This window comes from Cannabis sativa, chromosome 3, assembly GCF_029168945.1.
Source record: "Cannabis sativa cultivar Pink pepper isolate KNU-18-1 chromosome 3, ASM2916894v1, whole genome shotgun sequence".
NCBI classification, from domain to species: Eukaryota; Viridiplantae; Streptophyta; class Magnoliopsida; order Rosales; family Cannabaceae; genus Cannabis; species Cannabis sativa.
The window spans coordinates 16,017,152-16,027,071 of record NC_083603.1 but is presented as its reverse complement, the minus strand read 5'-3'; the positions used below and the strand labels follow the sequence as shown (position 1 = coordinate 16,027,071).

General features: G+C 39.9%; 1 non-coding gene across 1 annotated transcript; it reads left to right on the top strand.

The window, feature by feature from the left end:
- Nucleotides 1-9,111: 9,111 nt before the first annotated feature.
- Nucleotides 9,112-9,218, top strand: LOC133036355 (small nucleolar RNA R71). The gene has a single exon (XR_009687012.1). It is a non-coding gene; the product is annotated as a small nucleolar RNA R71 (small nucleolar RNA).
- Nucleotides 9,219-9,920: the final 702 nt, after the last annotated feature.

Sequence of the window (9,920 nt, the reverse complement as noted above, 5' to 3'; positions counted from 1 at the left end):
AAGATTAATTAAGATGAGAGATTAGGGAGGTGAATCCTGTTGATAAGCTACCTATGTTAATACCTAATTGCTATCCTTATCTCAATGTGAAAGACAGATTATAAATTAACCTAACTCTTTTCAGATCTTTTAGGTTCTAAATAATATGTTCTCTAATTAACTTCTTAACTAGATCAACACAAAATCAGCATTAAGCAATAATCTATTAGTCACTGAGGCTATGTAAATACTTTCGTTTTACATCAAAACCTAGACTATCCAAATTTTAGCATTCCCAATTCTCACTTTTCAGATTTCGAATTAGGATCATAGAACATGTAAAAGGTGATCAAGCTTGCACATGAAATTAAACACAAATAAAGATAGTATTCACACAAAAGATGAAGGAATGGCAATTATTTATTAACTAGGCATAAACTTAAACAACAATCATCATCCTCCCTTATTGGGAAATTTAGTTCATAATAACTCTAAAAACATCCATGATTAATTCAGAAATAAAAACAAACATAAAGAAGAATAGAAAGGGTAAAAGAAAGAAACTAGAAGGTGGTATCGCTCCGGGTCTTCAAGATAGCTTCCTCTCCACTTGCCTCCACTATTAGGTCTGTTTTTGCTCTGTTCTGACCTTCAATGTCGTATTCCTTATATAGGGATGAGTGGTGTGCCTCCAATTGAGTGAAAAATCAAAATAAGGTCAAATCTGCGATTTCCGTACCTAGTCGCGACTAGCATTTAAGCTGGTCGCGACTACAGGCAAAACTCGAAAAACCGAGTTTCTGCCAAACTCACGAAGTCGCGACCAGGGTCGCGACCAGGAAAAAGGGTCGCGACCTGGCTCTCTGGAGGTCGCGACTACTGATGCTTCTGGAACCGAATTTTCCAATTTTTTCCAAGTTTGTCCCAGTTTTTCGCCATTTGACTGAATTCGAACTTTAACACCCCGGGAACCTGAAATAATGAAAATCAAGCGTAAAACTTCTCCAAAAGACACCAATAGACGAGATAATGCTAACTTTAAAGACCCGAAATATAGGTTAATTATAACCTAACAAAATCCCCCAAACTAGATTCTTACTCGCCCCCGAGTAAGATAAAAAAAACTAACTACGCTATCAGATAATCACTACGCTGCTGACTCATGCTCTGTTTTCTTCCTTGCATAAACTAGAATTTTGATCCTACTAACTCTAACAATTAACTCAGATGCTCAATTAATAACACTATGTACAACTGCAACAATCTACTCAAATATGAAACATTGTAATAAAGTTTTACTCTTTCCATTAGTTCCACAGCCCGATAACTCATAAGCTTGCATGTTTACCTTTCTCCACTAATGTTGACAGTATTCTTTGGAATCATTAGGTCTTTTCAAGGCTTAGGTAATATGGCTCAGATATTCAGGGATAGGCAAGAGACAATTTTGGCTCAAGATATCATAAGCACACAAACAGAACCCCCAAGCTTTTTACTTTTCTTTTTCTAAAACCTCATACTGTTCCCAAGTTTACCAAGATTGAGAGAAGATATATTATTTTTTTTTTCCCAACATCACTGAAATCATATTCTTAACTTTTTTCTCAATGGTTTTTTCTTTTTTTTTTTTCAGTGACATTGAATTACACAATTTTTTTTCTTCTTTTTTTCTTCTCAATCTTACAAAAAAAAAAAATTTCCTCTCACTATTATGTCACACTACATGTTTCTTTTCCCCCAAACTAATCATATAGCTTATGATATCTTTGGATAATCATGGTGAGAATAAAAATTAATAGTGTGGTTGCAACATTTCAAATCAGTGGGTGAAAACACAACAGGTTAAGGCTCAAAAGGGTAACTAGGGATACACATTATGGTAGGCTTGAAAGGCTCAAACTATCCAACAAATGCCTAAGTCATATTCCAATTGAACACTATCAAGGATTTTGCCTCAAAAGAATAAACATGCAAGTTCTAAGCTATCCTGTCAATCTTACCACAAACCATAGTAAAACAGTTATAACAATTTTTACAACTTGAGTATTTGCAGAAAAACACAGGTTTCTAAGCATCCAAACTAATCCAAAGAGTTAACAAAATCAAGCACACAGTTATTTTACAGTTTCAGATCACATCACACTAATCAGCAGTATACAACTATCATCAAGCTTATTGCCATTCCTTGACTAAAACAAAAAACTAAAACAGAAAATTAAAATGCAGAAATTAAAGTGCAGAATTTAAATTTTTTTTTTTTTTTTAAGTCTCTCCCCCCAAACTAAATATTACATTGTCCCCAATGTATACAGTAATATGCAGAGAAAAGAAACTTACCTGAGACCCTTTCAGAAAGGGTTGTGTGGTGGCGGCTGGTCATAGGGATAGAACCGAGGAGGTTGTGCCAAGTAGTTCGGGTCATCAATCCCAATGTTCATTCTGTTGATGAGAGAGTTGAGTTGCTGAACTTGTCCCTCATCATAGATACTCCTCTGCACCATGTATTGTTGCATGTGGTTGTTCTGCTGAATTATATAACTCAGCTGTGCATGAGTGTATTGTGTTGTAGGATCGATGGGCCCAGGCAATTGTAGTGGTTGCTCCTCTTCTTCTCCTTCAACACTAGGCTCACGTTGCCGCCTACACCCTTGCGGTGCATCAGGTGGTGGCTGACCATAGGGGTGTGGCTCTTTCAGCCTGTTGACAAAGGCGATGTCCATCTTGCAAAGGGGCAACACCGTGTTGTCAAACTCTAACTGGGGAACTTCATATGCCCCGCAAAGTTCTGTGATAACTCCCGCCAAACCAAAACCACCTCCCGTGGCTCCTTGCACGATTTGGTCAATGCTTTGCCTTATGACTTGTCCAATGTTAATGTTGTACCCCTTCATTATAGCGTACACATATTTTAGGCGATCCATTTGGACATCGGAAAAATGCTTGTTGGGCACTAACCGAGCACTCACAAAGTACAGCCATGTTTTTGCCACCGGGTTCAGCTCACACCGGTATAGAATATTGGGCGACCCCTCGATGCCATCATTGTCATGGAACCTCAACCCAGGAAATCCCACTGTCTCTGCGACATCCACCATATCAAACTGCTCTTCCTCCTCAATAATTCGGAGGCGTTGTTCCTCCCTAGTGTAATCTGGGACAGAGAACATCACATTGAATGCGTCAGCAGTGGCGGGAACTTTCTTTCCACGCACCTTCACTTCCCCATTCCGGCGGTCGGGCCAATTCGTAAGGAATTCACAGGCCATAGTAACATTAGCCCGACCCCGAGTATCCACAAAGCTTCCCCACTTCATCCTCTCAATTTGCGCTCTGATCGTTTCAAACCGAGGTTGGCGCCTCAATGGATTTTCCGGGAATTCAGTACCCCGATCTTCAATATAAGCTCTATTCTTCAACCTTACGAAGCGATTGTGAGCCTCGATACTGCCAAAGCGGGTTCTATCAAAACCCGTTGGTGGTGGGTTTGAAGACGAACCTTCCTCAACATTCCTAGTCCTCTTTGGTGCCATTTTTTTTTTCTTTTTTTTCGAATTTTTTTTTTTCGTATTTTTTTTTTTCTGAAACTTTTTTATAAAACTTTTTTTCTAAGAAAAATTGGGCAGCACCTCCCCTTAAATTTTCTCTTTTCCAAAAATAAAAATTCTCTCAAACAATATTCCCAAATACTCAATACCACAATACAATAATAACAAACCCAATATCATCAATATTTTTGCACCACACACATTTATATCACTCAAAATCTAAAAATAATTAATCAAATTCTTGAAAGAATGAAGAAAGTGATACTTACAAACCCGAAAAAGCTTTACTCCACCTCCATTGTTGAATGTTCTTAAAAGCTTGAAGTTGAAGGTGAAAACAATGGTGATTTTTGGATTTGGGTTATTTTTTTGGTGTGGGTTTTGATGATATGTGTAGATTGTTGAGTGAAATTGGGTTTTTGATTAGATTGGGTTTAAGGAATTTGAGAAAAGATGAAAAGATTGAAGATTGGAGATGAAAAATTGAATTTTTGAGATGAAAATAGGGTAGGGTCGGCTGAGAGGATTTGAAATTTGAATTTTGTTTGTGTAGGGTTGAATGAGGGGGAAAGTGTGAATTTATAGAAATTCTGGTGAGCAAGTCGCGACTTGGCCTAAGGCTAGTCGCGACTAGCTAACGATGAAAATTCATGCCTTTCTGGAAAATCAGCAAGTCGCGACTGAGGTCGCGACTTGGAAAATAGGTCGCGACTAGGCTTAAGGCTAGTCGCGACTACTGGGCTTCAGGTCGAATTTTTTTTTTTTCACGCTTTTCACGATTCAATTAAAAAGAAATAATGTCTGGTACTAATCTAAAAATTAAAAATACTAACAATATTAAAGCAGACTAAAACATAATCAAAAGTCTAACGAAAAATAATACTTGGGTTGCCTCCCAGAAGCGCTGTGTTTATCGTCATACAGCTGGACGCTGAGCCTTGCACTTCAAAGTGGCGCCAAGATCATGGCGGACTTGGCTTGGTCAAACTGACCTCCCAAGTAGAGCTTTAAACGCTGTCCATTGACTTTGAAAGTTGTTGGACTTTCACCTTTTAACTCCACCGCTCCATAAGGAAACACCTTGACCACCGTAAATGGTCCCGACCATCTTGATTTCAACTTTCCAGGAAACAGTTTCAGCCTTGAATTAAAGAGTAACACTTGCTGCCCTGGTTGAAACTCTTTCCGTATTAGACCTTGATCATGCCACTTTTTAGTTCTCTCCTTGTATATCTTTGCGTTTTCATAGGCTTCGTTCCGAAACTCATCTAGCTCATTCAGTTGTAACAGTCTTTTCTCCCCTGCAGCTTTTAGTTCCATGTTAAGAGTCTTCATGGCCCAAAAAGCTCTATGCTCTAACTCCACCGATAAATGACAAGCCTTTCCAAACACCAACCGATATGGGGACATGCCAATCGGTGTTTTGAAAGCTGTTCTGTATGCCCACAGTGCGTCATCTAACTTCCTTGACCAATCTTTCCTTGATCTTTGCACTGTTTTCTCTAGAATCATCTTAATCTCTCGGTTAGAGATTTCAGCTTGGCCATTACTTTGGGGGTGGTATGGTAAAGCAGTTCGATGTCGGACACCATATCTTGAAAGAAGTGCTTCAAACTGCTTGTTACAGAAGTGGCTCCCTTCATCGCTTACTATTGCTCGAGGAGTACCAAACCGAGTAAAAATGTTCTTTTGTAAGAAGCGGAGAACTGTCTTTCCATCATTTTGAGGTGTAGCTGAAGCTTCGACCCATTTAGACACATAATCAACACCCAAAACAATGTACTGATTGCTAAAGGATGAAGGAAAAGGACCCATAAAGTCTATTCCCCATACATCAAACAATTCAACTTCAAAGATTCCTGTTAAAGGCATCTCGTTTCTTCTTGAGATATTACCTGTTCGTTGACAACGATCACATGCCTTTACAAAAGTAGTAGCATCCTTGAATAGCGTTGGCCAAAAGAATCCACTTTGCAACACCTTTGCAGCTGTTCTATTTCCACTAAAATGTCCCCCACATGGTAAAGCATGACAGTGATTTAGGATAGAATACATCTCCTCTTCAGGCACACATCTCCTTATGATCTGATCAGCGCAGTGCTTGTAGAGGATTGGTTATTCCCAATAGTAATGTTTCACCTCAGAAAAGAATTTCTTCAATTGTTGACGCGAAAGCTCGGGTGGAGTTATTTTTGCAGCCAAGAAATTAACATAGTCAGCGTACCACGGTACCATCAGGTTTTCCCTCACACTAAAGAGTTGTTCATCAGGAAATTGCTCATTTATTTGTACCTCCTTTGTATTCTGACTCTCTTGCAGCTCTAATCTTGACAAGTGGTCTGCTACCAGGTTCTCGGTGCCCTTTTTATCTTTTATCTCTAAGTCGAACTCTTGAAGTAAAAGTACCCACCGAATCAGTCTTGGTTTTGCATCCTTCTTGGTCATAAGGTATTTGATTGCTGAATGATCTGTGTAGACAATTACCTTATTTCCAATTAGGTAGGGTCGAAATTTGTCACAAGCAAACACTATTGCCAGCATTTCTTTCTCTGTAGTGGCATAGTTTAATTGAGCATCATTCAGAGTTCTACTAGCATAGTAGATTCTGTGGAATACTTTGTCAACTCTCTAACCCAGAACCGCTCCAATGGCATAGTCACTAGCATCACACATCAACTCAAACGGCAGTTCCCAATTTGGTGACGTTACTATCGGTGCTGTAATCAATTTCTCCTTTAAAATCTTGAAAGCTTTTAAACAATCTTCTCCGAACTCAAATGGAACTCCATTTACAAGTAAGCTCGATAAAGGTTTTGAGATTTTAGAGAAGTCCTTGATAAATCTACAGTAGAAGCCAGCATGTCCCAGGAAACTCCTCACTCCTTTTACAGAAACTGGAGGTGGCAATTTTTCTATTGTTGAAACCTTTGCCTTATCCACCTCAATTCCTGCCTTTGAAATTTTGTGCCCAAGAACAATTCCTTCTGTTACCATAAAGTGGCACTTCTCCCAATTTAACACCAAGTTAGACTTCTCGCACCTTGTTAGTACTTTTTCCAGATTTTCCAAACAATGATCAAAGGAAGAACCAAACACTGAGAAATCATCCATAAAAATTTCAATACAAGATTCAATCAAATCTGAAAAGATAGCCATCATACACCTTTGGAAAGTGGCAGGGGCGTTGCACAAGCCGAAGGGCATTCTTCTGAAAGCAAAGGTACCATAGGGACATGTGAAAGTAGTCTTCTCCTGGTCTTCAGGTGCTATAGCTATCTGGTGGTATCCAGAATATCCATCAAGAAAACAGTAATATTCTTGCCCAGCTAATCTGTCTAGCATTTGATCAATGAAGGGCAAAGGGAAGTGATCTTTTCTTGTTGCTTTGTTGAGTTTCCTATAATCGATGCAGATCCTCCAACCAGTGACTGTTCTTGTAGGAATCAACTCATTCTTTTCATTCTTGATCACCGTCATTCCACCTTTCTTCGGGACCACTTGCACCGGGCTAACCCACTTACTATCTGAAATAGGATAAGCAACTCCAGCATCCAACCACTTAACTACTTCTTTTCTGACTACTTCTTTCATGGGTGGATTGAGTCTTCGTTGAGCATCAATAGTTGGTTTGGCATTGTCTTCCATGAGAATTCGATGCATCACTGTTGATGGACTGATTCCTTTAACATCACCTAGTGTCCAAGCGATGGCCTTGTTATGAGCTCGGAGCACCCTCAAAAGTCTATCAGTTTCCACATCAGAGAGAGAAGCTGAAACAATAACTGGCAGCTTTTTATCTTGACCCAAAAACTCATACCTCAAGTGACTAGGAAGCACCTTCAATTCAAGTTCTGGGGGCTTTTCAATAGATGGCTTTAGCTCTTTTGGAACCGCTCCCAATTCCTCAAAATATCTTCTGTTCAAAGGCCCATAGGAATCAAGCCACTTCACATACCCCATGACCTCTTGTCCTTCTTGCTCCGTCAATTCATCTTCAGTTAGACTTAGTTCAAGAGGATCATCTAGCAACTTTTTCTCACTCACCATTTCATCAATCAAATCAATGAAGAAACAGTTATCACTTGCCTTTGGGTACGTCATAGCCTTTAGCACATTAAAGACCACTTCTTCTCCTTGGACTCTCAGCTTTAATTCACCCTTCTGAACATCGATTAAGGCTTGGCCAGTTGCCAAAAATGGTCTCCCAAGAATAATTGGGACATTGCTATCTTCTTCCATATCCAAAACGATGAAGTCAGCTGGAAAGATGAACTTGTCAACCTTAACTAACACATCCTCAATGACTCCTCTAGGATGGGCTAGTGATCGGTCCGCCAATTGGAGAGTTACTGTTGTTGGCTTTGCTTCACCCAAGCTTAGCCTTTTAAACACCGATAGAGGCATCAAGTTAATGCTAGCTCCCAAGTCACAAAGTGCATTTATTCCCTCAATTTTTCCTATAGTACAAGGAATAGTGAAACTCCCTGGATCTCTGAGTTTAGGAGGGAGTTTCTTCTGTAGGATGGCGCTGCACTCTTCAGTTAGAGCAACTGTCTCATAATCCTCCATCTTTCTCTTCTTTGACAGGATTTCCTTCATAAACTTCACATAACTTGGCATCTGCTCTAAAGCTTCAGCAAAGGGAATGTTAATGTGAAGTCTTTTGAACACTTCCAGGAATTTGGTGAACTGCTTGTCTAAGCTTGACTTTCTAAGCCTTTGAGGGTATGGTATTTTTACATGGTGATCAATATTAGTTGGTGGAGACTGTTGTGGCTGTGTTTGACTATCAGTAGCCTTCGTTGGAGTGGGTGTTGGGGTCGACATCGGTTGCTCTTCATTCTCCTTTTCTCCATTCACTAGTTGTGGCAATTCAGGACCATCATAATTTTTACCGCTTCTCAGGGTAATTGTCTTGCAGTTTTCCTTGGGGTTTACTTCAGTTGTGCTAGGAAAATTCCCTTGAGGACGGGTTGCTACTTGAGTTGCTAGTTGGCCCATCCGTAATGCACGAGTGTCTTTGATTGAAGATCTAGTTTCAGTCATGAATTGAAGCAGTAAATTTGTCTGCAAACTAGAATTTCCACCAGAGGTTTGTTGCTGATTAAACTGTTAATTCTGATTCTGGTTCTGATTTTGTTGCTGATAGAACCCACTATTTCTTCGGTTATTACCCTGGTTGAACCCATAGTTGTTGTTGTTGTTTTGTCAATAGTTTCCAATGGCTTTAGCTTCATCCATTGGCAAATCATCCACATCAGCTTGGCATTCTGAAAAGTGATGGCTTCCCCGACATAACTCACACACAACTTGGGCTTGTTTAGCTTGCCCTGCAATTATCTTTGTCAATGCCTCAACCTCTGCTGTCAACTTTGTGATGGCATCAACCTCTAACACACCAGCTACCTTCTTTGATTGACTCCTCTCAGTTGGCCACTGTTGATTGTTTAGAGCCATCTCCTCCAATAGATCATAAGCCTCATTAGCACTCTTCCTCATAAAAGCTCCTCCAGCTGCTGCATCTATTAAAGTTCTTGTGTTTCCTACCAACCCATTGTAGAAGTTGTGGACCAGCATCCACTTCTCTATACCATGGTGAGGGCACTTTCTGATCAGATCTTTAAACCTCTCCCAAGCCTCATGGAGAGATTCATTATCTTGTTGGCAGAAGTTATTGATTTCTCCTCTCAGCTTTGCAGACTTGGCTGGAGGAAAGAACTTTGACAAGAATTTCGTTGCCAGATCATTCCAGGTGGCGATAGAATTGGGTGGCAAGGAGTTTAGCCAACTCTTGGCTCGTTCTCTAAGAGAGAATGGGAACAGTCTCAGTCGAATGGCATCATCACTAACTCCATTAACTTTAAAGGTTTCACAAAGTTCCATGAAGTTAGAGAGATGCAGATTAGGATCTTCAGAAGGGAGGCCACCAAACTGAATTGAAGACTGCACCATCTGAAGTATGGCAGGTTTGATCTCAAAGTTATTTGCATCCATCTTAGGTGGCCTGATACACGACTGCACTCCCGTCAGAGTAGGGAGAATGTAATCTCTCAAGCTGCGGCCATTAGCTTGATCTTCTACTGCGCCACCATTGTTACCATTATTGCCTCCATTGTTTGCAGCATTGGCAGCCATAATGTCTGAAGTTTCAGCAGTTGCTGAAACTCCCTCTTGCCTCTTGTTCTTTCGATTTCTCCTACAAGTTTTCTCGATTTCAGGATCAACTGGTAATATCACTGCTTGTCCTTGACGGCGCATACACTTATGATTCCTGAAATAGATCACGAAAATATTGCAAGAAAAAGGTTAGAAAAATCAGCAAGAGAAAATATACCAAAGTAGAAGTTAGTATAATTTTGTGTAATATTAATCTTTAAACAATTCCCCGGCAACGGC